Genomic DNA, 22,853 nt, shown 5'->3' on the forward strand with positions numbered 1-22,853 from the left:
GGTTCGCTGGTTCAGATGCCGGGTTCGGACATGGCACCGCTTGGCAAGCCATGCTGTGGCAGGTGTCCCACATATAAAGTAGTAAAGTGGAGGAAGATGGGCATGGATGTTAGCTCAGGGCCAGTCTTCTTCAGCAAAAAGAGGAGGATTAACAGCAGATGTTAGCTAATCTTCCTCAAAAAAAAAGAGAAAGAATTGCTAGCTCTCCATTGAAAAGTGGACAGGGGTTTTTAAAGGTTGGGGAATGTGGCTGCTTGTAGGGAGGGGGGTCTGTGGCCTTGCTGGTCAGCACTTTCTCACTGGCCTGTGTTTGGGGCTGCTTGCATGGGGGAGGAGGAGATAAGAGATTCTGCAGATAAGTGTACTTAGTTTTCTGTCTCCATGGTGGATGGTGGATTCTGGTGCCAGGAAGACAAGGAGTTGGGGTCTGGGAAGCTTTAGTTTCTCGACATTCTCTGGATATTATCAGTTTCCCTGTAATAAACTTCAAGGACTTGTGATTAGCCACAACTTTAGCAGGAGCCCAGCTTGACACTAACCCAGCTTTAACAATTTGTAACTTCTTTGCAGTTGTAAAGCTCAGGGAGTCAAAGGTTAAAGAAACAGATATTTACATACGAGTGTAACTAAAGAGGCAGGGGAAGGGGTGAGTGCTTTTAGTTTTAACTCTATATATGCTTGGTTCAATGTAGGGGAACTGATATCGGGGCCAGTATTAACTAAAAGCCTGTAACAAATCCAATACTAAGGGCCCAGACCCTTCAGGAATGAAGGTTTTGGTCACCTCACCTGGTAAAAAGCAACAACCAGCTGAGGTGCTTGCCAAGGGCAAAGGGAATATGGAATGGGCAGGTGGAAGAAGATAATTATAAATACCAGCTATCACCATGTGGCCAGTTACAGAAACAAGGACTATAACTGTCATGAGAATTTCTTCCTTATCATGTAACATAAGACGTAGTGACTTTCTAACACAGTATCCAAGTTTTGTTCGCTTTATATCACAGTATTTAAGTTATAGGATATCAAAGGGAAGAGTAATATCATCCAAGAACTATGCATCCTTTTCTGGGGAAAAGAGTTAGTGCTTTTCAGCTGTGTGCAGGATAGTTGTATCACGTTAGGCAAGAGTATGACCTTGTTATTGCCTTTATTCTGAAATTAAGTATGGTTTTAGGAGACATATATGGGTGTCAAATTGACAAGGGGTGGACTTGTGATGGTTACTTTCATGTGTCAACTTGACTGGGCCATGGTGCCCAGATATTTGGTCAAACATTTTTCTGGGTGTTTCTGTGAAGGTGTTTTTTGGATGAGATTAAAATTTAAATCAAAGAACTTTGGGTGAAGCAGGTTGCCCTCCATAATATGAGTAGGCGTCATCAAATCAGCTGGAGGTCTGAATAGAACAGGAAGACTGGCCTCTTCTAGTAAGAGGGAACTCTCCAGCACCTTGCCTTTGGATTTCATCTCCACCATCAGCTGTCCTGGCTCTCCAGCCTGCTGGCCTGCACTGCAGAATTTGGACTTCCCAGGCTTCATAATTGTGTGAGTCAATTCTTTATTACATAGATAGATAGGTCCAATTAGATCTGTTTCTCTGGAGAATGCTGACTACTACTCTTTCTTCCTTTCTTTCCTTCTTTCCTTCCCTTCTTCCTTCCTTCCTTCCTTCCTTCCTTCCTCCCTCCCTCCTTCCCTCCCTTCCTTCCTTCACCTTATATTCTCGTTTCATGCATGTTATACCTTTTGTAATTGCCCCACAGCTCTTGGATATTCTGTTCTAGTTTTTCCTTCATTTTTTCTTTCCTTTTCATTTTGAGGAGTTTCTATTGATGTATCTTCAAGCTCATTAATGCTTTCCTGGGCCATATCTACTCCACTGATTAGCCCATCAAAGGCGTTCTTCTTTTCTGTTTCTGATTTATATCACTTCCTTTTGATTCTTTCTTAGACTTTCCATCTCTCCGCTTAAATTACCCATCTGGTCTTGTATGTTGTCCACTTTTTCCATCAGAGCCCTTATGACATTCAGCATAGTTATTTTAAATTCCTGGCCTGAGAATTCCAAGTTTCTGTCATATCTGAGTCTGGTTCTGATACTCGCTTTGCCTCTTCATACTGTCTTTCTTGCATTTTAGCATGTCCTGTAATTTTTTTGTTGAAAGCTGGAAATGATGTATTGGGTAAAAGGAACCAAGGTATATAGGCCTTTAGTGTGAGGTATTATGGTTATCTAGCTAGGAGTTAGGCTGTGTACTGTTTGCTGTAGCTGTAGGTGTCAGAGACTTAAATTTCCTCTAGTCTCCTTGTTTTTGCCTTCCCAGTTGTCTTTGGGTTTTCCTAGAGACTGCTTTAAACGAGTCTGAGCCTTGTCATTCTTTCCATGGCTGTCCCCCATTATTATACAGGAGCCCTAATGATATGGTGGTAAGGTGTTGGGGAAGGGAAGTGCGCTGTAGTCCTATATGAGGTCTTGATCTTTTAGTGGCCTGTGCCCCTGGACTGTGATCTTCACAAGAGCTTCTCAAGTTTTTTACCCCCTTATGTGAAATGGAATGGCTACAGGGGGCTGGAATTGGGTATTTCCTTCCCCTACACTGGTTAGGCTCTGGAAAACTACTTTTCCTTGAGGGCAGCCTTTTAAGAAGGACAGAATGTACTGGGCATATTCGTAAATGGTTACTTTCCCTTCCACCTCCGGAAGCAAGAGGGGGTTTTTCTCTGATCCTCACCCTGACAGTCTCTTGAGAGTCCTAGAGATAAAACTCATGAAAGTATGGGAGCCTCCCTAAAGCTGGGCCCCCAGGAGTTTTTACCTCTCAAGCCATCCCCACTCAGCTCCAGCAAGTGGTCAATTGCCCTTTAAGTGTTAATACCCAATGCTGCTGGCTCTAGTGATGTGGTTTCTGATCCAGGCACTTTGTGATTCCTTGTCTCTCCAGTTTTGGGGGTGTTGGCTTGCCTGTGACCTCAATTCTCTGATGGAACTAAGAAGAGTTGTTGATTTTTAGTTTATTCAGCTGTTTTTCAGCTCTTTCTTTCTTTCTTTCTTTCTTTCTTTTTTGCTTGGGGAACATTCACCCTGACCTAATATCTGTTGCCACTCTGCCTCTTTTTTTTTCTCCTCCCCAAAGCCCCAGAGCATAGTTGTATATTCCAGTTGCAAGTCCTTCTAGTTCTTGGGTGGGAGCCGCCACTGCAGCATGGCAGCTGACAGAACAGTGCTGTGGTTCTGTGACTGGGAACCGAACCCGAGCCGCCCAAGCAGTGCGAGCTTGGAACTTTAACCACTAGGCCATCAGGGCTGGCTCTATTCAGCTGTTTTCTTGTTGTGAGCGTGGTAGTGATGAGTTTTAAGCTCTTCATACATCTGTTTGGAATTCCTGGGTCATTTGTATTTCCTAAACTGTCAATAAATATCACATAAACCCTCAGTTTTATTATTTTTTTTGAGACCCCTCGCGTGGAGTTCTCCATCCTGCTCACATCTGTGATTCCTCTTTAGGCTAACTGCATACCTGTCATCCTGAAGCTTCCTTTCCCTCTTCTATTATTTTGAATCTCCTGTTTCTTGGATGTAATGTCTTCCTTTTCTTGGTTTTTGCTCTCATTTTACTCTAAGCAAACATCTGTAATATACCCTCACACATGTTTGACAGTTTTTCTGTGAGTAAAATTGTAACTTAAAAGTCGTTTTAGGGGCCGGCCGGTGGTGCAGCAGTTAAGTTCGCAAGTTCCGCTTCTCGGTGGCCCGGGGTTCACCGGTTCGGATCCCGGGTGCAGGCATGGCACTGCTTGGCAAAAGCCATGCTGTGGGAGGTGTCCACATATAAAGTAGAGGAAGATGGGCATGGATGTTAGCTCAGGGCCAGTCTTCCTCCGCAAAAAGAGGAGGATTGGCAGTAGTTAGCTCAGGGCTAATCTTCCTCAAAAAGAAAAAAGTAGTTTTACTGGATTTTCCCCCTAACATTAATGTTATCAAGTATTTCAATGACATTCTGAGACCTAACCTTTTCTACAGAGCCTTTTTTTCTCTAGAGGTGCTTAGGATCTTTTCTTAATTCCTGAAGTTCTGGCAGTCCTATCTGATGTATCTTACTGTGGTTCCTTTCTCCTCCTTTGGTTGGGCACACCATCAGCCTTTCAAGAAGAGACAGTATGTCTGTAAGGTGCAGGATATTTTCTTATCATGATTAGTGAATAATTTCCTCTCCTTTGTTTTCTCAGCAGGTGAGAGAATCGGTTTCCATTGGTAGTGGTTTATTATACCCTATTCACAAGAAACCATGTTTCTTTCATGAGAAATATTCATTTGCTGTCCTATGGAAATTATTGCCAGATACCAAATTATAAAACATGCACATAGAGTAACACCCCAAAGTCTGAAGAGACAGCAAAGGAGGGATCCCAATAGAGAAGCTCATTTTCACCCTCATTCCCTAATTTTCTAGGAGTTATTTCCAGAAATGCTAACCTATCCCAATACCCTGCCAGAAGAAAGAGAAATGTCATATTTTGTTATAGATAACGAGTTTCAGGATTGTTTCTTTCACACTCTTGAGTCCTTGGAACTTGCTGAAGTCAGTACACTTGTGCACCAGGAGAGAGTGGACAGTGTTTTCTACCTTTCAAGAGATGTGGAAGAGGCTTTTTACTCGGAGCTTTTGTGGACCATCTGTCAGTGCACATTGTGCACCGGAATCTATGATATCACTGCTCCCCCTGACTGCAAATTAGCCTTAATGTGCTTGCCATTAAAGAATAACATCACTACAGGAGCAGTAAAGAAATGTGAGACTCTTCTGGCACCTGCAGCCTCTGCATATTTCAGAAAACAAAATACTTCAAACAATGGATCAAATCTCCCAGCATCTCTGACTCCTAAAATTCAGTTTGGGTGGACATAACCCTTTGAGTTTTATTTCTTCGTTGGAGTTCGAAAAACTTGTTCTAGAAATGAATCAGTTTTTCTGTTATATGCTACATGTACTTTCTCCAATTTTACACTTTCCCTGCAATTGGGTGTGCAGTTTTATATGTGCATAGACACATTTTCATATAGTCAAATATTTTTCCTTAAAAAATCTTACCTACAATTTGCTTATGGGCATGTGTCAAAGGTCCATTTCAAGCCTTTCTCAAGAGAAGAAGTTTATAGCTAAGCCAATTCAAATATTTCTGTGTTGATAGATAGAAACTATGAAGAGATTCATTGCTAATCATCGTTAAACTGAATACAGAAGAAGAATGTCTGGGTAAAGACAATTACATTTCTTGTGAAAACGCTTCAAGGCTATTTGGTTCCATCCCAAATGAATAATCAGCTGAGTAGGGTTTCCAGAAGGAACTCTTAAACTTATTTATTTTACTTAGTATGTATTAATGTTTTACTGCAAATGACAACAAACCAAATACTAATGATCTCAAGCCAAGAAATGGAATTTATTGGTTCTCAGGAGAATCACCCAGAATGCAGAAGCCCCACCAACAAGGCCCAGCACTCTGCAGGACAGTGATGTGTGATGATGTAAGCCACATCCAAAGTCCCAGTCCTGGAGCGAGTTGTCTCTTCCTGGCGGTACCTTAGAACTGACATAGAGAGGATCCTTCGTGAGGTGCCCAAGTGCAGAGAAGGTCATCTGTCAGAGAGTGGACCAGGTTTCCTGGAGGAGGTGGGAGGGAAGGCACCTAGGGTGACAAGGGACCGAGCACCAGGACCCAGGCATCTCCAAACACCAAAAGGACTCAAGGATGCAGGAATAGAGAAATGCAGGAGGGCGAACACTTTCAAGCAAGGCTTCTGGGACCCTTAACTGGATAATGGATTTTCTCCCCATGACTTGCTGCACTTGCAATTTTCCCACCTTACTTGATGCTAACTCCATCTTTTCAAGTGCTCAGGCCAATAAATCTTAGAGTTTTCCTTGACTGATGTTCTTTCTCTCACACTCTACGTCCAATTAGTCAGGGACTCCAGTCTTCCTGAACACTCAGGTGCCAACTCTGATCTGTACAATCTCTTTTTCTGCTCTCTGAAATTTGGTAAACAATTCTGATAAAGGCAAATAGATAAATTCAACTCAGGACCCTGGGTTCACTCAGCCTTTAGGGTTTGACAGCCTTAATCACAGGATCATTGGGCTGGGCCCCCTCTGTGCCTTTTCTTTGGCTCAAAGTGAAGGCTTTTGAAGCCTATCCTCAAGATCAAAGTAGAGGGCTGGACAAGATTCACCAGGCAGGGCTGCTCTTGCTCCTTCCGGAGATTTTTAGGCACTCTTCCTAAATCCTCAAGAATCTAATTTTTCTTTTCCAGACATAAAGCTCTATAGGTTTCTCCCAGCATTAATCAGTGCCAGATCTGGAAGAGATCATCTAGGAGCATTATTCCCTTGGTCCAATGCACTTTTCTAGAAATAGTGTGATGACAATTTACCTGGAATCACAACTCTTTTATGAGCATACTTTTTGTTGCCTAAAATATTCCCGTTGTCATTTATTACCTGTGTGACTTACACTCTTTTCTGTATGGTCATGCTTTCCAGCTCAGGGGTGCTTTTCTAATCATAGAACTAGCGATAACAGTGGCCTTGCTAACACTTTTTGCTAACACTTAGCCCCATCACCAGGAAAATGTCATAGGATTTGACAGGTAAAGGATCATAGGACTGTCCCTGTTGCTTGATGTTATGGATTGAATTGTGTCCCCTGCCAAAATCTTATGTTGAAGGCCCAACCTCAATGTGACTGTATTTGGAGGTAGGGCCTTTATGGTGGTGATTATGGTTCAGTGAGGTAATAAGGACGGGGCCCTAATCAAATAGGACTGGTGTCCATATAAGAAGAGGAAGAGACACCAGCGATCTCTCTCCAGGCACAGAGAAAAGCCTCTGCAAGGACAATGAGAGAAGGCAGCCTTCTCCAAATGCCAGGAAGAGAGGCCCACCGGGAACTAATTCTACCAGCACCTTGATCTTGGACTTCTGGCCTCCAGAACTGTGAGCAAATAAGTGTCTGTTGTTTAAGCCGCCTAATCTGTAGTCATGCCTGCCCAAGCAGACTAATATAATTGATAATTGGGCTGCGTTCACCTATCTGGCTACATAATGGGAAGTGAAAGTACCTTTAGGAATAAGCATTATCAAATTGGATGGTATAAACATTGTGTCTTTTGCACTGATATTGCCTTCCTTAGTTACATGTACATTCAAGCCTGGGCCTGGGACCACAAGATCAGGCAAAATGAAAAAACCTGGAAGATGGGAAAGACATAAATTTGCATAATTGCATCCTGTCCTCACCTTCACATCTCAGCAACTTTTTCAGTGGAGTCTGCACCTTATATACCTTCAGACTCAATCTGAGTACACAATCATTTAAACAATGAAGCCAATTTTTCCAATTTTCGCCATGACGTGCTTGGAGAAACGAGTATTTCAGTTGCCCGGTCCCATTTTCATCGAGACCACTTCTCTGAGGGTGATAAAGATGTGGTGTGTCCATGTAATATTATGTTTCTTTGTCTTTTCTCCATGCCCAGAGTGTCTTCTTCACTCTGCTAGTCCACATTTGACCACAAACTGGAATCTCAGAAAATCTTAACTGCCTCTGGAAAATCTCACCTAACTTAACCCCAATTGCCAACTTGTACAAAGATTACTATGGTAGTCAAGGAGGAAGAGCCCCATTACAATAATTCAGCTAGAGCTGTGGATGATAATTGTGTCAACTGGCCATACCAAGGTTTCTCTTCCGCACTAAGTGTATAGGGCTAGGCTAATTGGCAGGGATCTTCAGGGTGCTCATTACCCCCACCTAAAGCCCTCTTAAGAAGCTGTCATCTGTTAAAGGGATTTATGTGGTGTGCTGAGGGGAAATTAGTCCCAAAGTAGGTGAAAAGATAAGGATTCTATAAAACAGAAGTGTAATTCCATATATGCTTAAGATAGGGAAAGTTGTAAGTAAAAGAAAGTTGTTTCTGCTCTAACAACAAGATAAAAGCTGGGTGACCTACAAAATCATATCTATTTTGAGCCCACCAGAGAGCTGAGGTTGTAAGACCACTGGGTAAACTGAAGTCCAAAGCATCATTAAACCCCTCCAGGGAGGAACATGCACATGAACCACTTCATCTTTGGCAGTAACTGAAAGGGAAAGAGGGTGTCCATGTAAGTTAAGGAGAAAATAACGGAAATTTTAACCATTTCTTAAAGACCAAGTGTGGGCTATCATGATAGCCCCTCTCTCTGAGAGGCCCAGATACTAGGCAAGTTTTTGCCCATTTGCCAGGTTTTCTCCTCAGGCCTCTACCAAAGGCTCACACATATACAAAAAGTGGGGCAGAGCAAGCGACTCCCTCGAGGTCGCCTCAGTGTTGCAGGCATGCAGATCATGATCAGTCACCACTGTGGCAGAGGTACAAAACCTGGTCACTTCTCTCATATGACTTGAAAGTCATCTACCATTGGTGTTGGAGCTAGGAACCCTGCCAACCTTTGGTCCCATGCATAGGTCAGCTGCTGCTGGGGCAGGGTTAGAAGCAAAAGCTGTTGACCAATGGATAAGGGGCAGGAGACCTGTTCTTGCCCAAGTCTTGCCATGACTGAGTGGCGGAGGCCCATTACCACAAGAGGGAGATCACAGAAACACTGGGGTTCGGGCACGCGTGGCCTTAGCTTGCTACACAGGGCCTGCCTAAGACTGAGGCTAAAACAGGAGAACTGAACCCTCCCTTTTCCTCCATGAGCCTTGGACTGAGAAATGAGCAAAGGCAGTCTAATCCACTTCTAGAGGAGAGGCAAGAATACAGCAAGAGACCCCTCTATGATGCAGGCGTATCAGAGCTGAGTGCAGCAGAAATGCCGAGAAAAATCCCTGCAGCACCTCAGATCTCACACTAAGCCCACAGTAAAAGCCATACACTGAAGAAGGAACTAGAAGCCTGTGGTGCACAGCAGCTAACTAGGGCAGCAATAAAATCCAACACCAGCTCAACTGCTTGCTTGATTTATTCAAATACCTATACTAATGGCCTGACAGAAGAATAGGCACAATTACTTACGGGTGTAAATACTGTTAACATAATTCAATTGTTCTTTTTACACACAGTGTCTAGCATTCAGTCAAAGCTTATAATACACATATACACATAGAAATTACTATTGTCATGAGTTAAAGCAGTCATCAGAAGGAGGCACCTAGTAGTTGGACAGGAATTGTAAAACACTGTACATTAACATCTAGAATCTAATGCTGTTCTTCTTAAGCAGGGTGATTGCACTCTTCAGCTGTACATTTGGCAATGCATGGAGACATTTTAAATTGTCATGACTGGAAGGAGTGCTACTGGCATTTAATAGGTTGACTTCAAGGATGCTTCAAAATATCCTGTAATGCAGAGGACAGTTCCCTGCAATAAAGAAGTGTCTGATCAAAAATGTCAAAAAGGCCATTGATTATAAGTGCTGAGGGAGCAGAAAAGGTTGACCATGTGCATGAACAGTTGAAGAATTTCATCTGAGAGATGGAAAATATTAAAAAGAAGCAAATGCTAGTAACTTTTTCAATGACTTTAGAGATGAAGAACTTCTTCACCAGACTTACCTACAGAGTGGACACAGCAGAGGAAAGAATTAGTTACCCTAAAGATAGGCAATAAAAATCAACCAAATTATGATGCAAGGGAAAAAAGTTAGTGACAAAAAAATAGAGAGTGCAAAAGATGTTCACCAACATTATATGGTTCCACGTTTGTATAATTGGAGTTCCGGAAAGAGAAGAGAGAAAATGGGGCAGAAAAAATATTTGAAGAATTCTCCAGAATTAATGAAAGACAAAAAAAATCACACATCTAGAAAGCACAAAGAACCCAAAGTACAAAAATAGAAGGAAAACACACTGAGACACGTCCTAATAAAGCTGTGAACACCAAAAAAAAAAAAAAAAAAAGAAAATCTTGAAGATAGTCACTGAAAAGGAAACATGTAGATGAACAAAAATAAGGTAGACTACAGACTTCTCATCTGAAACTGTGCAATCCAGAAGACATTGGAGCAATATTGTGAAAATACTGACCAGAAAAAATAACGTCAACCCAGAATTCTGTACCCAGTGAAAATATCTTTCAAAAGTGAGGATGAAAGGAAGACTTCACAGACTAACATGGGCTGAAGGAATCCACTTCCATCAGACCTTCACTATGAGAAATGTTATCAGAAGTTCATCAGCTAGAAGGAACATGATACCAGATAAAAAGTATGGATTTACCCAAGGAAATGATGAGCACAGAGATGGTAATAATGTGCATAAACATGAAAAGCATTTTTTCTTTTTAAAATCTCTTTAAAAGTAATTGACTGGATAAAGCAAAATATTTTAAAGTATAATAGGGGGGTTATACTGAACGTAAAAATGAAATATATGATGGCAACAACAGCCAAAAGGGTGAGACAGAGAGAATGGAAGCATTCTGTTGTAAAATGCTTACCCAGCACAGAGACAAAGAAGGACACTACTTTGTGATATGGAGATCATTTTTCAAGAAGATATACCCATTCTGGGAAGGTATCTAACCCAATAACAGAGCTTCAGATTATGTAAAGCAAAAAATTAATAGAACAGAAAGGAGAATTAGGTAAGCCCAAAATTATGATTGGAGACATCAATGCTCCTATCTCAGTAATGAACAGAACAAGTAATCAGTAAGCATATAGAGGACCTGAACAACACTGTCAACCAGCTTGACTTATGGAATGGCCCATCAGCTACAGAAAAATACATTTTGCACATGAACCATTTACCAAGATAGACCACATTCGGAGTTGTCCAAAAAAAATCTAAAAAATCGTAAAAGGATTGAAATCATGCCAAGTATGTTCTCTGATGACAAAGAAACAACTGGAAACCAATGATGAAAAGTTTTTAGGAAATCTTCAAATACGTGTAAATTAAACAGCATTTCTTAAATAACTACGGTCAAAGATGAACTTGCCTTGTGGTTTTCAAGGAAAATTTTAAAATATTTTGAAGTGAATGAAAAAGAAAGCACAAACTAGCCCAATTTTTCTGATACATTCCCTAGCAGTCTTAGAGGAAAATTAAAGCAGAAAGTGCTTATGTTGAGGGGGAGGGAGGAAGAAAGTTCTCCAATCAAGGATCTATGTGTCCACTTTAGGAGACTGGAAAAAGAAGAGGAAATTAAATCTAAAGCAAGCAGAACAAAATAATAACATGAGAACAGGAAAAATGGAAATGGAATATAGAAAAACAATAGAGATAAAACTAAAAGCCTATTCTTTGAAGAGATTAATAACATTGATTAACATCTAGCTAGATTTCTCCAGAAAAAAAGAGAAACAGCACAAATAATCAGCATCAGGAATGTAAAAGGGTAAACTAATAGAGATCCTACAGACCTGCATTGTCCAATACAGTAACCACCAGCCACATGTGACTAATAAGCACTTGAAATGTAGCTAATCTGAGTTGAAATGTGCTGCATGTGTAAAATACATACTAAACTTTGAAGAGTTAACATGAAAAAATATGTAAAATATCTGACTGATAACTTTTATATTGATTACATGCTAAAATGATAATATTTTAGATGTATTGGATTAAATAAAATATGTCGTTAGTTTCATCTGGGTTTCAAAAGGGTTTCCATGTAGCTACTGGAAAAATTATATGTGGCTCATATTATATTTATACTGGACAGGGATGCTGTTGACCTTAAAAAAATAATACTGGAATATCATAAACAGCTTTATGCCAACAAAATCAATGACATGAAATAGACAGATTTGTTGAAAGACATAAACTACCAAAGTTCACTCAAGAAGAAATAGAAAAGAAAAATAGTGCTATATTTATTTTAAAATTTTGATTTGCTGTTAAAAGCCTTCTCACAAAGAAAATTCCAGGCCCAGATTATCGCAGTGGTGAAATCTATCAAACATGCAACCAATTAATAATAACAGCTCTATGCAAACTCTTCCAAAACTAGAAGAGGAAGAAATACTTCCCAATTCATTCTTTGAGGCCAGCATTCTGCTGATAGCAAAAGCAGACAAAGACATTACAAGAAAACTACAGATCCATATTCCTCGTAAACGTAGATGCAAAAATTCTAAACAACATCTTAGCAAATTGAATTCAACAATATATAAAAAGGATAATGGCACATGTGGAACTTGGGTATATCTCAAGAATGCAAGGTTGGTTTAACATTTAAAAATCAATCACTTTCATTGATTGACATATTGAAAAACAAAAAAAATTACATATCTATCATTATATATACATATGTAATCATTTCAACAAATGCAGAAGAAGCAGTTGACAAATTACAACATCCACTCCTAATGAAAGTTTTCAGCAAACTAGGAAGACAAGGGAAATGCCTCAACCTGATAAAGGATATCTATGAGAAACCTACAGTTAATATTTTACTTAACTGTAAAAGACTAAATGCTATCTGTCTAAGATTAGGAAGAACACAGGGATGTCTGCCCTCACTAATTTAGTCAAGATTTTCCTGAAGTTCTGGCCAGTGCAATCAGGCAGGGAAAAGAAATAAAAGGCACGTAGATTGGAAAGGAAGAAGTAAAACTGCCTTTATTCACAGACAACCTGATCCTCTACGCAGACCGTCCAAAGGAATGCAGAAAACAAAAATCTACTACAACTAGTAACTGGTTTTAGCAAGGCTGCGGGATACACAATCAATATATAAAAATTAATTTTACTTCTATATGCTAGCAACAAACAATCAGAAAATGGAATTCTTTTAAATGCCAGTTACAACAGAATCAAAATTTAAGAAAACCTATGTGCTAAACACTACAGAACATTGCCAAGGGAAACTAAAGAAGACTTAAATAAACGGACTGATGTCCTTTGCTCATCGTTCAGAAGACTCAATATTATTACGATGTCAGTTGTCCTCAAATTGATCTATAGAAGCAATGCAATCCCAATCAAAATTCCAGCAAAATTGTTTGTAGAAATTGACAAACAGCTTCTAAAATTCATACGGAAATGCGAAGGACTTAGGAAAACAACTTTGACAAGTGAGAACAAAGTTTGAAGGCTAACACTACCTAACTTCAAGACTTACAGTGCTACAATAATCAAGAAAATGTGATGTTTGCATCAAAGAAGATAAATGAATGCAAGGAAAAGAACAAAGTGTCCTGAAAGAGACCCACACATATAAGGACAACTGATTTTTGAGAAAGGTGCACAGGCAATTCAGTAGAGAAAGGACAATCTATACAGCAAAGGGTGCTGAAACAACTCTCTGTCTATCTCTCTCTCTATCTCTCTCTCTATTTACCTACCTACCTATCCGTGTATCCATCTACCTATGCGTCTATCTGTAAAAAGAACTTTGACCCGTATCTCACAATAGATGCAAAAATTAACTCAAGATGGATCATGAACTTAAAAGTATAAACTCTACGATTATAAAACTTCTAGAAGAAAGCACAGGAGAAAAATCTTTCTTAACTCCTACACCAAAAACACGATCCATAAAAGAACAAATCGGTAAACTGGACTTCATCAAAGCTGAAACTTTCTGTTCTTTAAGAGACATTGGTAACAGAACGAAAAGACGAGCCACGGACTGGGAGAAAAGATTTTCAAAGCATATGTCTGATGAAAGACTTGTATCCAAAATATATTTTTAGAAAACTCTTAAAAGTCTGTAGCAAGAAAAAAAAACCCCACAATATTTAAAGGTGGACAAAAGGTTTGAGCAAATGCTTCACAAAGTAGATATACATGTGTCAAACAAGCACATGTAAAGACACCCAACATCATTAGTCATTAGGGAAATGAAAATTAAAACCACAGTGAAACATCCCACAAACCTACTAGAGGGGCTGACATTTAAAAGAGCGACCGTGCCGAGTGTTGACAACGCTGTCGAGGAACTAGAACTTCCCAACCCTGCTACTGGGAATGTGGCATGGCATAACCACCTGGGAAAACAGTTTGGCAGTTTCTTTAAAAGTTGATCATACACCTAACATAGTGGCTGGACTCCAGCCGTTCCACTCCTACGTGGAGAAAAGAAAGCATACGTCCATGCTAAGACCTGTGCACAGATATTTCTAGCAGCTTTATTCTTAATAGCCCCAAACTGAAAACAAACGAAATGCCCATCAACGAGCAAAGGGATAAACAAACTGTGGTACAGCCACACGTTGGAATTCTAGCAGTTAAAAGGAAGGAACCGTTATTGATACATGCAACGAAATGAATGATTTTCAAGATAATTATGCTCAGTGAAATAAGCCAAATAAAGAAGTCCATGACGTATCATTACATCTATATAAAAGCATTAGTATTTTAAACTAATCTCTAGCGACAGAAAGCAGCTCAGTGGCCACCCGGGGAGAAGCAGAGGGAGGCACTACAAAGGCGCGTAAGGTGGCTTCTGGGGTGACGGACATGCTCACCATCTTGGCGGTGATGGTTTCACTGGTGTATATTTATGTCGAAACTTACCAAATGATACATTTTTAATAGGTGCAGTCCATAGGGCGCGTATTACACCTCACGAAGGTAATATTTTCAAGGGATAGGAAATAGATCGGGGTGGGAGAATGCTTTCCTTGAAAAATGTCCTCTCCTTCCTGCTCCCTCCTACTTTCCTTCCTACTACACCATGTTTGTATGTGTGCGTGTTTGGTTTTCTTTGGAACCGACCTTGTCTCGCATCCCCGGTCCCTGCAGCTTCTGCGTCTGTGCGGATCCCTGTGCGCCGTTCCCGAGGTGGCCACGAGGGGGCGAGGTGGTCCCGCCCGAGAACCCAGCGCCTTTTTCTTCCTGGAGTTAGTAGCAGGGAAGGATTCCGGCCGAATCACATTTCCGCAAACTTGGGTGGTCAGATGTAAGTGGTGCTGGAACAGAGGTTCCTTACGTTTAGTCGCTGCCGCCTCGGGGTCGTCCTGGGTCATCCTGAGGCCCACGCTGTCCGGACCCCAAGGAACCGGCTGTGGACGCTCAGTCGCCCCACTTCGGGGCCACCTCACTCAGCCTCCCAAAGACCCGCGAAGAGTCCTGACCAGAGAGAAAAGCATTCGTGCTTCTCGCGTGGGTGGAAACTGTTCCCTCACCTTCCTCACAACTGCGGAAACCCATCGCGAAGTTCTGGCGGCGTTCATTCCGGGCGAGGGGAGGAGCAGCGCGGAGGGGCGATCGCGAAGGAAGAAGGAGATGCGGGAGGACCAGAAGGCCGGGGAAAGGGGACGAGGGGAGAGAGAGCCAGGAAGACGGAGAGCCGAGGAGAGAGGGCTGGAGCAGTAGAACGGGAGGAGGAACAGAACGGGCGAAGGAGGGAGCGCGGAGAGGCAGAGGAGGAGCGGGAAGGGGAGGGGGAGGAGTCACATTCCCAGGCGAGTTCGGTTCACCGGCCGCCCTCACTCCAGCTGCCGCCAGCCACGACCGCCACAGCCCCACCGCTGGCCTCGGGCTCTCAGCCCCAACGTGCATTCGCCCCTCAAGGACAGTCTCTCCGCCCGTCGTGGTTCTAACGTCGTTTGATTCTCTCCCTGCCCCTCGTCAGAGCCCGGTGCTCGGTTCTCCGGGTTTCCCGGCCTTTCCTTCTGTGTGATCTCCCAGCGTCCTTTCAAACAGATTCCTTTCCTTCTTAAGTCAGCCGGAGTCCGTTTCTGTTCCTTGCAGTCATAGACCTTGGCTGATCTTCCCGTCCTGCTGGAGGAGTGCTCTGTGGTGTTTGTTACCGCTCGACGTCTTGGTTTTCCAGGAGGACGCGTCGGCGTCCCCTCACACTCTGAGGAGGACAACTTCCTCCCCAGAACCAGAGCAGCCCCTTTGCCTCCTTCCTCCTTCATTCAACCCTCACCTAGTCTCTTGGGACAAACTACCTCTTCCAGCGACGCTGGGCGTCTCTCGGACTCTGTTCTTTAGTCAGCCGCTTTCTTTTCGCTCCGGTTGATGCTAGTTTTTCTGTTCCGTCTATTGGATCAGGGGAGAGACGGCTTTGGGACACAGTGAAGAAATAAAGGGGAAGATGAAATACACAGATTGTGGTTTTGGCGTATAATATGAACTTATATCTATTACCCGTGTAAATATGTAGTGTGGTGGTATTTTGAGTACAGAAAAGCTGCATACACTGTGAAGGCAACTTGGGTCCACATCCCCTACGACCCAGCGATGAAGCGCTCTTGGGTGCCCTGATAGTGTACATGTTTTAAATCCGTGCAGTTTCCGGGTCGTGATATATTGAGAAGGTGGGATGGAATTGACTTGGCCAAGCTCTCAGAAGAGAGTCTGTGGCTGTATAATTGTCAGGGCCCTGCCTCGTGGCCTCCACGGTGGGCGGTTGATTTTGAGTCACCGCAGGTGAGTATGGTCTGGTTGGTCTGAGTGTTTGATATAAACGTTAAACACGGTTGATAACTCTGTATCGTGAATGTAACAACTATGCGTTTGTTGTAAGAAAGAATTACAACGACCACAACAAATCCCCCAGAGGTGCATGAAGAAGAAAAGGAAAGCTCCCCCGCCTCCCCACCCCGCTCCACTGCGGACACACCGTCGTATATATGACGTGGAGGAGGCGGTGGCGGCTTTGGGACGTGCTGGGTGCTGCGCGGCCAAGGGACCCAGGAAGTCCCAAGTCCCGCCCTGACAACCGTCTGCCCTCTCTGGGCCATGGGAAAAGTGAGAAGGCAACGAAGAGGAAAGCAAGGCTACTGTTTGCAGAAGTGTCACCTCAGGACAGGAGACTCTGGTAAACTGAGGCGGAATAGGCGGCTTAGGAGGGAGGCGTCAAGGGCTCCTCTTCCCGGGCCCGAAGCCCAAGAGTGGATCTCACCTCCTTTTCCGAGGTGCGAGTGAAGTGAGGAGAAGTCAATCAAAGGAGGGGGGGCGCAGAGAGAAAGCGAGGCGGACGGCCACGCACGCAGCTCCACTGTCCCGGGAAGGGAAGCCTTGGGAGTGTGCGCGGGAGCCGCGGGCGCCCGGGGAGGACTCACCCGCCCGCTCTGGCGAGCGCGGAAGGCGCGGCTCCCGCGGGGGTTCCATGGTGTAATGGTGAGCACTCTGGACTCTGAATCCAGCGATCCGAGTTCAAATCTCGGTGGGACCTTGCCCGTCCCTTCAGGATGAACGCCACTTTTTACTCTTCAAACCGTGTGCGGTGTCGCCCTCGCGCCCCGCTGTCGCAGAGGAAGGTGCGGGGCCCCGGAAAGGAAGCTCCTCGGCCCGCGCTGCTCCCGGTCCCTCGCCCCTCCCGCTCCTGCCGCCGCGTCCCCCGCGCTCTCCCGCCTCCTCCGCGGGAGTCGGGGTCCCGGACACCGGGTTCTGTGCGGGCGCGTCCACACGGACAGGGCCGGCGTGGCGGGGTCCCTCCCAGCCTGCGGTGCCCCCGCTGGCCCCGCGCAGCTCCGCCCGTCGCGGCGCCTCGGAGGCCCCGGCCCCGCCGCCCAGGGGCCCGGCGACCGAGCCAGGGCCAGCCCCTCGGCAGGGTCACCCTCGGGCCTCGGGGCCAAAGGCAGAGGCGGCGTCCGCTCCGTCCCGCACCACGAGGGGCCCCCGCGCGGCCCGTCTTGTCTTCGGACCCGCGGGCTCCTGGTGGGAGAGAGAGGGGTCCGCGGGAGACGCGGGGAGGGAGGCGGCGGCCGGCGCGGCCCTCGGCCAGGGTGTCTGGGTTTCGGGGTCGACGCTTCGAGACCCGGCCTGGAGGCGCCGTCTTTTCTTTAAACGACCCGTTTCATTCAGAGTGTTCATTTATTCTAAGTCTGACGCACTCGGGCTGCGGTCAGAACGTCCAGCTCCTAAGTCCCCGCGGGACGCTCAAGGCCGCTGTCACACTCGACTTCGGAGCCCGACCCCGGGGGGGGGGGGGGGGGAGGGTCTCCTCCCTCCGCCCCCAGCTGCGCCGGAACCAGGACTCCGGGCCGCGGAGCCCGGCGTCGGTGGAGACCGGGGGTCCCCGAGCGCCGGCCGCCCCGGCCCGGGCTCCTCCGGGGCCGCGGGTGAGCCGAGCGCGGGCAGCTCCGAGGCGCGGGCCCGCGGGCTCCCCGTGCGTCCTGCCGCCCCCTGGCTCCGCGGAGAAGACGCCCGAGGCCGGCAGCGGGCGGAGGCGCGCCCCAGCTCTCCCGCCCCGTGGGCACGCGCGGGGCGGGGCGACCGCGGGCCTCCCGCGCTGCGGACGGCGTCCTCCTCCGGGCGCCTTTCGCTCAGAAGCTCCTCGACCAGGGCTCCGGGGCACAGCAGGGCTGACGGCCTCAAGGCTGGGGAAGTCCGTTAGGCACTCTAAAAACCCAAGCTTTCCCGTCTGTAAGGCACTGAGAGTTGGCTTCCGTCTTGGTTCGGATATTCCCCTTTTGAGCAAGGAGACCTCCCGCTGCCGGGGAGAAGAGAGGTTCACGGCTCTTGTTCATCGAACCGGATCCGTCCGTAGGACGTGCGACCTCTGCTTTCAACGTCCTGAACGCTCCCTCGGCATCCTGTGCTTTTCAGTCGGTTTTCTTTGGACGCGCCCTTGTGTCCCGCCCGCACCCCGCCGCCGCCGCCGCCGCCGCCGCCGCCAGCCCGGCGCGGGTCTCGGTAGCTTCTGCGGCCGAGCGGGTCTGCGGGCGCCGGCCACGAGGGGGCGCGATCGTCCACCCCGCCTCGGTCCCCGCCTTTTCTCTTTGGCCGGGGAGTTTCTGTCCGCCAGGACGTTGGGGATCAGAAGCGAGGGTGGGGGAGGTACGAGAACAGACACGTCCTGGGAAAGGGGTCGGCCAAATGCCCACGACTCCCAACACCGGATCTGGGGTTTTCTTCCGGATTGTAGTTCAGTTGTTAGCGAACACCGACACAGGTTCGTTTCGCCACCGCACACGAGGGCCAGTCGCTGGAACGCCAGGCTTGTGACAAGAGAAGAGGTTTATTATCCAAAGGCGGCCAGACGTGGAGATGAGAGTGAAAACTTAGATCCGTCTCCTCGAAGGGAAAAAGGTAGGGGTTTTAGGTAGGGGAGGGGGCGTGGGTGGTCACCAGCCTGGGTTTGTTTGGCCTTGAAGACTGAATTTGTCTTCCCCTAACTGTCTGGACTTTTCTGGTTAGTTTTCATCTTCAGCCTGCTTGGGCTTGTGAGGCAGAATCTTGATGTCTGGACCTTGACTTTCCGGGAAAGACAGCTCCCTGCCATACTGAGGAGGGACAGAAAGACCTGGTTGTTTTCGAACCACAGTTGATTATGCTGAGTATGCACAGCTGCAGTTAGCAAAGCTTATCTCGAAGTTTTGTTTTTCTCTCTCTTCTTCTAGGCCAGGGAAGAGTCTTTTCAACTTCTTCGTTCTCGGTTTCACGATATCCCGGCACTTTGGGACAGGGGAAAAACTAAAGTTACTTCTGACGGTGGGGTGGGCATGGGGGTGGGAGTGGGGAGGTTGTGTTGTTTACGCTTCCTACTCCCACTTAAGGAGAAGGGATATCAAGGAGGATTCCTAATTCTCCAGGCTACTGAAGCACGGCAGGTGCAAACTGGAGGCTGAGGGCTCGCTCCTGCTGTGTGCCTGTGGAGGTAAGAAGAGGGGGCTGAGAGAAGAGGTGGGGGGGAAGAGGAAGCTGGAGGCCGACATAGGAAGAGGCTGCTTTGGGGTGGGGAGGATGGGTGGGATGGTGTCTTGGGAAGTGGCCAGCAACGGTGTAAGGTGCAGAAGCAAGACATCAAGCACGGCAGCTGACACTCAAGAAACGAAGTCTGAGGAAAGAGTCGATATTGAAAGGGCAGGAGATGGGTAGGAAGGCTGCGCAGTTGCGGCCTCTCAGTAGCTGGGCACATGGGAAACTGGTCACGGCTCCTCCCAAGACTTCCTATGGTCCATTCCTGGGAGGACGACAGGCAGGCTATCCTGGCAAGACTCAGGTCCGACTGCGGTTCTGACTTGCGTGGCCTATACGTGCAAGATGTCCCAGGCACCAGGACGGCGCCGCCTCCCCACACAAAATAAGCGTGTCATGCCTTCAACTCAACGGGGACAACACCTGGAACAGTTGTAGGCAGCTCCTACCTCAGACCATGACAAGGGCGAGCACACGCCCTCGCCGCCCACAGGAGGATGCCCCAGCGCCGTTCTCCTGAAAGCTTCGGCGTCGAGTAGGACTCGGAGCAAGACCTTATCCGTCCCTGTGCGCCAACGCAGCAGAGACTCGCTGACGCCGAGAAGCGGACCGCGCTGGGACACCAAGAGAACAAGCACCTACTATGGTAAGCGCCCAGCTAAGCAAAACGCAGACGCCCTGTACCGAAGCCGCCACGACGCTGGAGAACGCTGCAGGCTGCTGAGGAAGAAGCGGAAAACGCAGATACCTAACTCCGAAGCCTCCGTCCTTCTGCTTTTCAGACAGCGACGAAAACCAGGGGAAAGCGCGAACGCAGTCCCCCACTACCACAAATTATGCAGTCGAGTTTCCCACATTTGGGGAAATCGCAGGGGTCAGCACATCCGGAGTGCAGTGGATAAGCCTCGCCCTGGGAAAACCACCTTCGTGATCATGGTATCTCCCCTGCCAGGTAAGTATGAGAACGCGACCTCCCTCCCCGGCCCACGCTCAGACGCCTCGCACTGTACACACACGGTCACTTTGCTCCCCGAGCCTCCCTAGCCCTTCCACACCGCTCGCACACGCGGTTTCAAGCAACAGCCCTGGACTCGCTCCCACACCACGGGAGAGCATATTGTGTTTAAGCGGCAGATCACGACACAGCAGCCCCTGCGCTGCCATATCTGCATGGGACCCGCCCTGTCCGTGACGTCACGACAAACAGCCCTTCCCTCCAGCCCACGCCCCGCCGCCACCGTCTCCTCCCTCCTCCCGCGACCTCCAGCCGGTCAGCCGGCGAACCGGCGGCCGGTGGGGGAAGTCACGTCGGCCTCTCCCTCCTTCCTCCCCACTCCGACCCGTTGGGGCGGCGCGCGCGGCTTCCTAACTCTAGCCCTGCCCAGCGCCTGTCTGGCGGTCGGCTCAACCCCTGCGCCCTTCTGGAAGTAATGGCTTCCCGTTACAGAGGAAACCGGTTCCTTTCAAATCCACTTATCTTTGTGATGTAGCGCTGTGTGTGTGTGTGTGTGTGTGTGTGTGTGTGTGTCTATTTGATGCGGGCTCGGTGAGTCCAGGAGTTGAAAGAAAGATTTCTTGGACTCTCAAGGTCTGGCAGTAGTGCTCTTTTATTCAGAGAATAGTATGGAATGGCATGGGGATAGGACCCATGGGCAGTGAAGGGCTGCTGCATGGGGACAGGACCCATGGGCAGTGAAGAGCTGCTGCAGTGTGTTGAGAGTTGGGGCTAAATTTATAAGGCATGGGTACCTGACTTATTTCTACCACACAAAGAAAAGATGACGTAAGAAGTCATTAAATGGTTTCAGTGCAGATGGGGTCTGGTTACTGTGTGGTCTATAACTTTAGATGTGAATCTGGTCATAGAGATGGGCATGTAGGCCAGGATGCCCTGGGCTTCTCTCCCTGGGGCAACCCTAATCCACACCGTAAAATCCATTGGGTCCTATAGATCGGCATGTAGGCCAGGACACCTTGGGCTTCTCTCCCTGGGGCAGCCTTGATCTGTGGATCATATTGAATCATATTGAAACGCATTAAGCATCACGACTGCCAGCGAAAGCTGTTCCGTTCTTGAAAGTTCAGTTTCGTCCATCGAAAATTTCATTCACGTTACTTTCAATCTTTAGGTGTGCAAAAGCGTTTTGGATGCTTTTTTCCCCATCCCCTTTCTGGGACACGTGTTATGGTGAACGAATAATCAGGACCCCTCTCCCCGGTCTAACAGGCAAAACTGGCAAGCAAGCCGCATAGGCTTAGAGTCAGTGCAAAATCTAGGCTGTACAGCGAGGCGGCCTTGGAGGTCATCTTAAGCCTGTGTCAGAATGACCTCGCAACCCTTCACCTCGTGACGGAAGACGCCAGCGAGAAAAGATCTGCAACCAGAAGAGAGAAAGGGTACCCAGCTCTCATACCCTCTCGCTACGTCTTTAGGTTCGGGGGGGTACCTCGCCACCCTGGGACTTGCCTCCCTCCCCACATAGATGATGACATCAGCATTCCAGGGTACGTAACCAAGAAATTCTTACTTTATAAACGAGAGAAAAACCAGATGTACCCTGCCACGGAGGGAGGGTTTCGCCGTTTGATTGTTGGCGTATAGGACTGTTCATGAGTAAGCCCCTTTCTGCTCTTATGGACGGCCTCGTAAGAAGGCACATAAACTGTGCTCAGATCTGTAGACCTCCGTCAGAGCAGTTCCTGCAGGACGCTCCGTTGAGCTGTTTCCCAGGCTCGAGTCCTCACCTTTGGTTATTGAACGAACTCTTTCAAGTAACTTTTATCACGATTCTTTATTTCAGTTGACATTATTCATGTTTGCACCTCCTGGGCTCATCCACTTTCCTGAACTTGAACCCGGGGACCCGAGGGTCACCGTCAATAGTCAATGTGACCTTTCGACCTTGTCCCCAACACAGACCTAGCTGAAAGGAAGTCGGTCTTGTCAATTTGCCGTTTTCTTGTTTAACCAGAGGGGTGACTCAAGGCTCACAGGGATTTATGAGCTTGTTTCACAGAAGGAAGAGAATGCCTTCAAGGAAGTTACGATCACCAATCACCAGAGATCACCACTCAGCAGATAACCGGCCCTCAGCTGCTGTTGATGCCCAGAAGTGAGACTGCCCAAGGGCTTATCAGGAGTGAAAGAAACACGCGTGACCCCTTGGTTTCTCCTGAGAAACTGCTCCTGCCAAGCCCCTTAGCTCTGTAAAAACCCCTGCTTTCTTCTCTCGTTCAGGTGGATTTGAGAGAACCTATCC

The 22,853-nt window shown here is 46.9% G+C and overlaps 1 long non-coding RNA gene and 2 other non-coding genes across 3 annotated transcripts; 1 reads left to right on the top strand and 2 right to left on the bottom strand.

Annotated features, from left to right (window-relative positions):
• Positions 1-5,134: 5,134 nt before the first annotated feature.
• LOC139041979 (uncharacterized) lies at positions 5,135-16,166 on the bottom strand. Its single transcript, XR_011498111.1, has 3 exons — positions 15,126-16,166; positions 14,716-14,909; positions 5,135-5,666 (listed from the first exon to the last, which is right to left on the bottom strand). It is a non-coding gene; the product is annotated as an uncharacterized lncRNA (long non-coding RNA).
• An 887-nt stretch (positions 16,167-17,053) lies between these two features.
• TRNAQ-CUG (transfer RNA glutamine (anticodon CUG)) lies at positions 17,054-17,125 on the top strand. The gene has a single exon. It is a non-coding gene; the product is annotated as a tRNA-Gln (tRNA).
• Positions 17,126-20,389: 3,264 nt separating this feature from the next.
• On the bottom strand, positions 20,390-20,553 carry LOC123280945 (U1 spliceosomal RNA). The gene has a single exon (XR_006520246.1). It is a non-coding gene; the product is annotated as a U1 spliceosomal RNA (small nuclear RNA).
• Between the last annotated feature and the right edge of the window lie 2,300 nt (positions 20,554-22,853).

The sequence above is a fragment of the Equus asinus genome, chromosome 25 (genome assembly GCF_041296235.1).
Source record: "Equus asinus isolate D_3611 breed Donkey chromosome 25, EquAss-T2T_v2, whole genome shotgun sequence".
Classification (NCBI taxonomy): domain Eukaryota; kingdom Metazoa; phylum Chordata; class Mammalia; order Perissodactyla; family Equidae; genus Equus; species Equus asinus.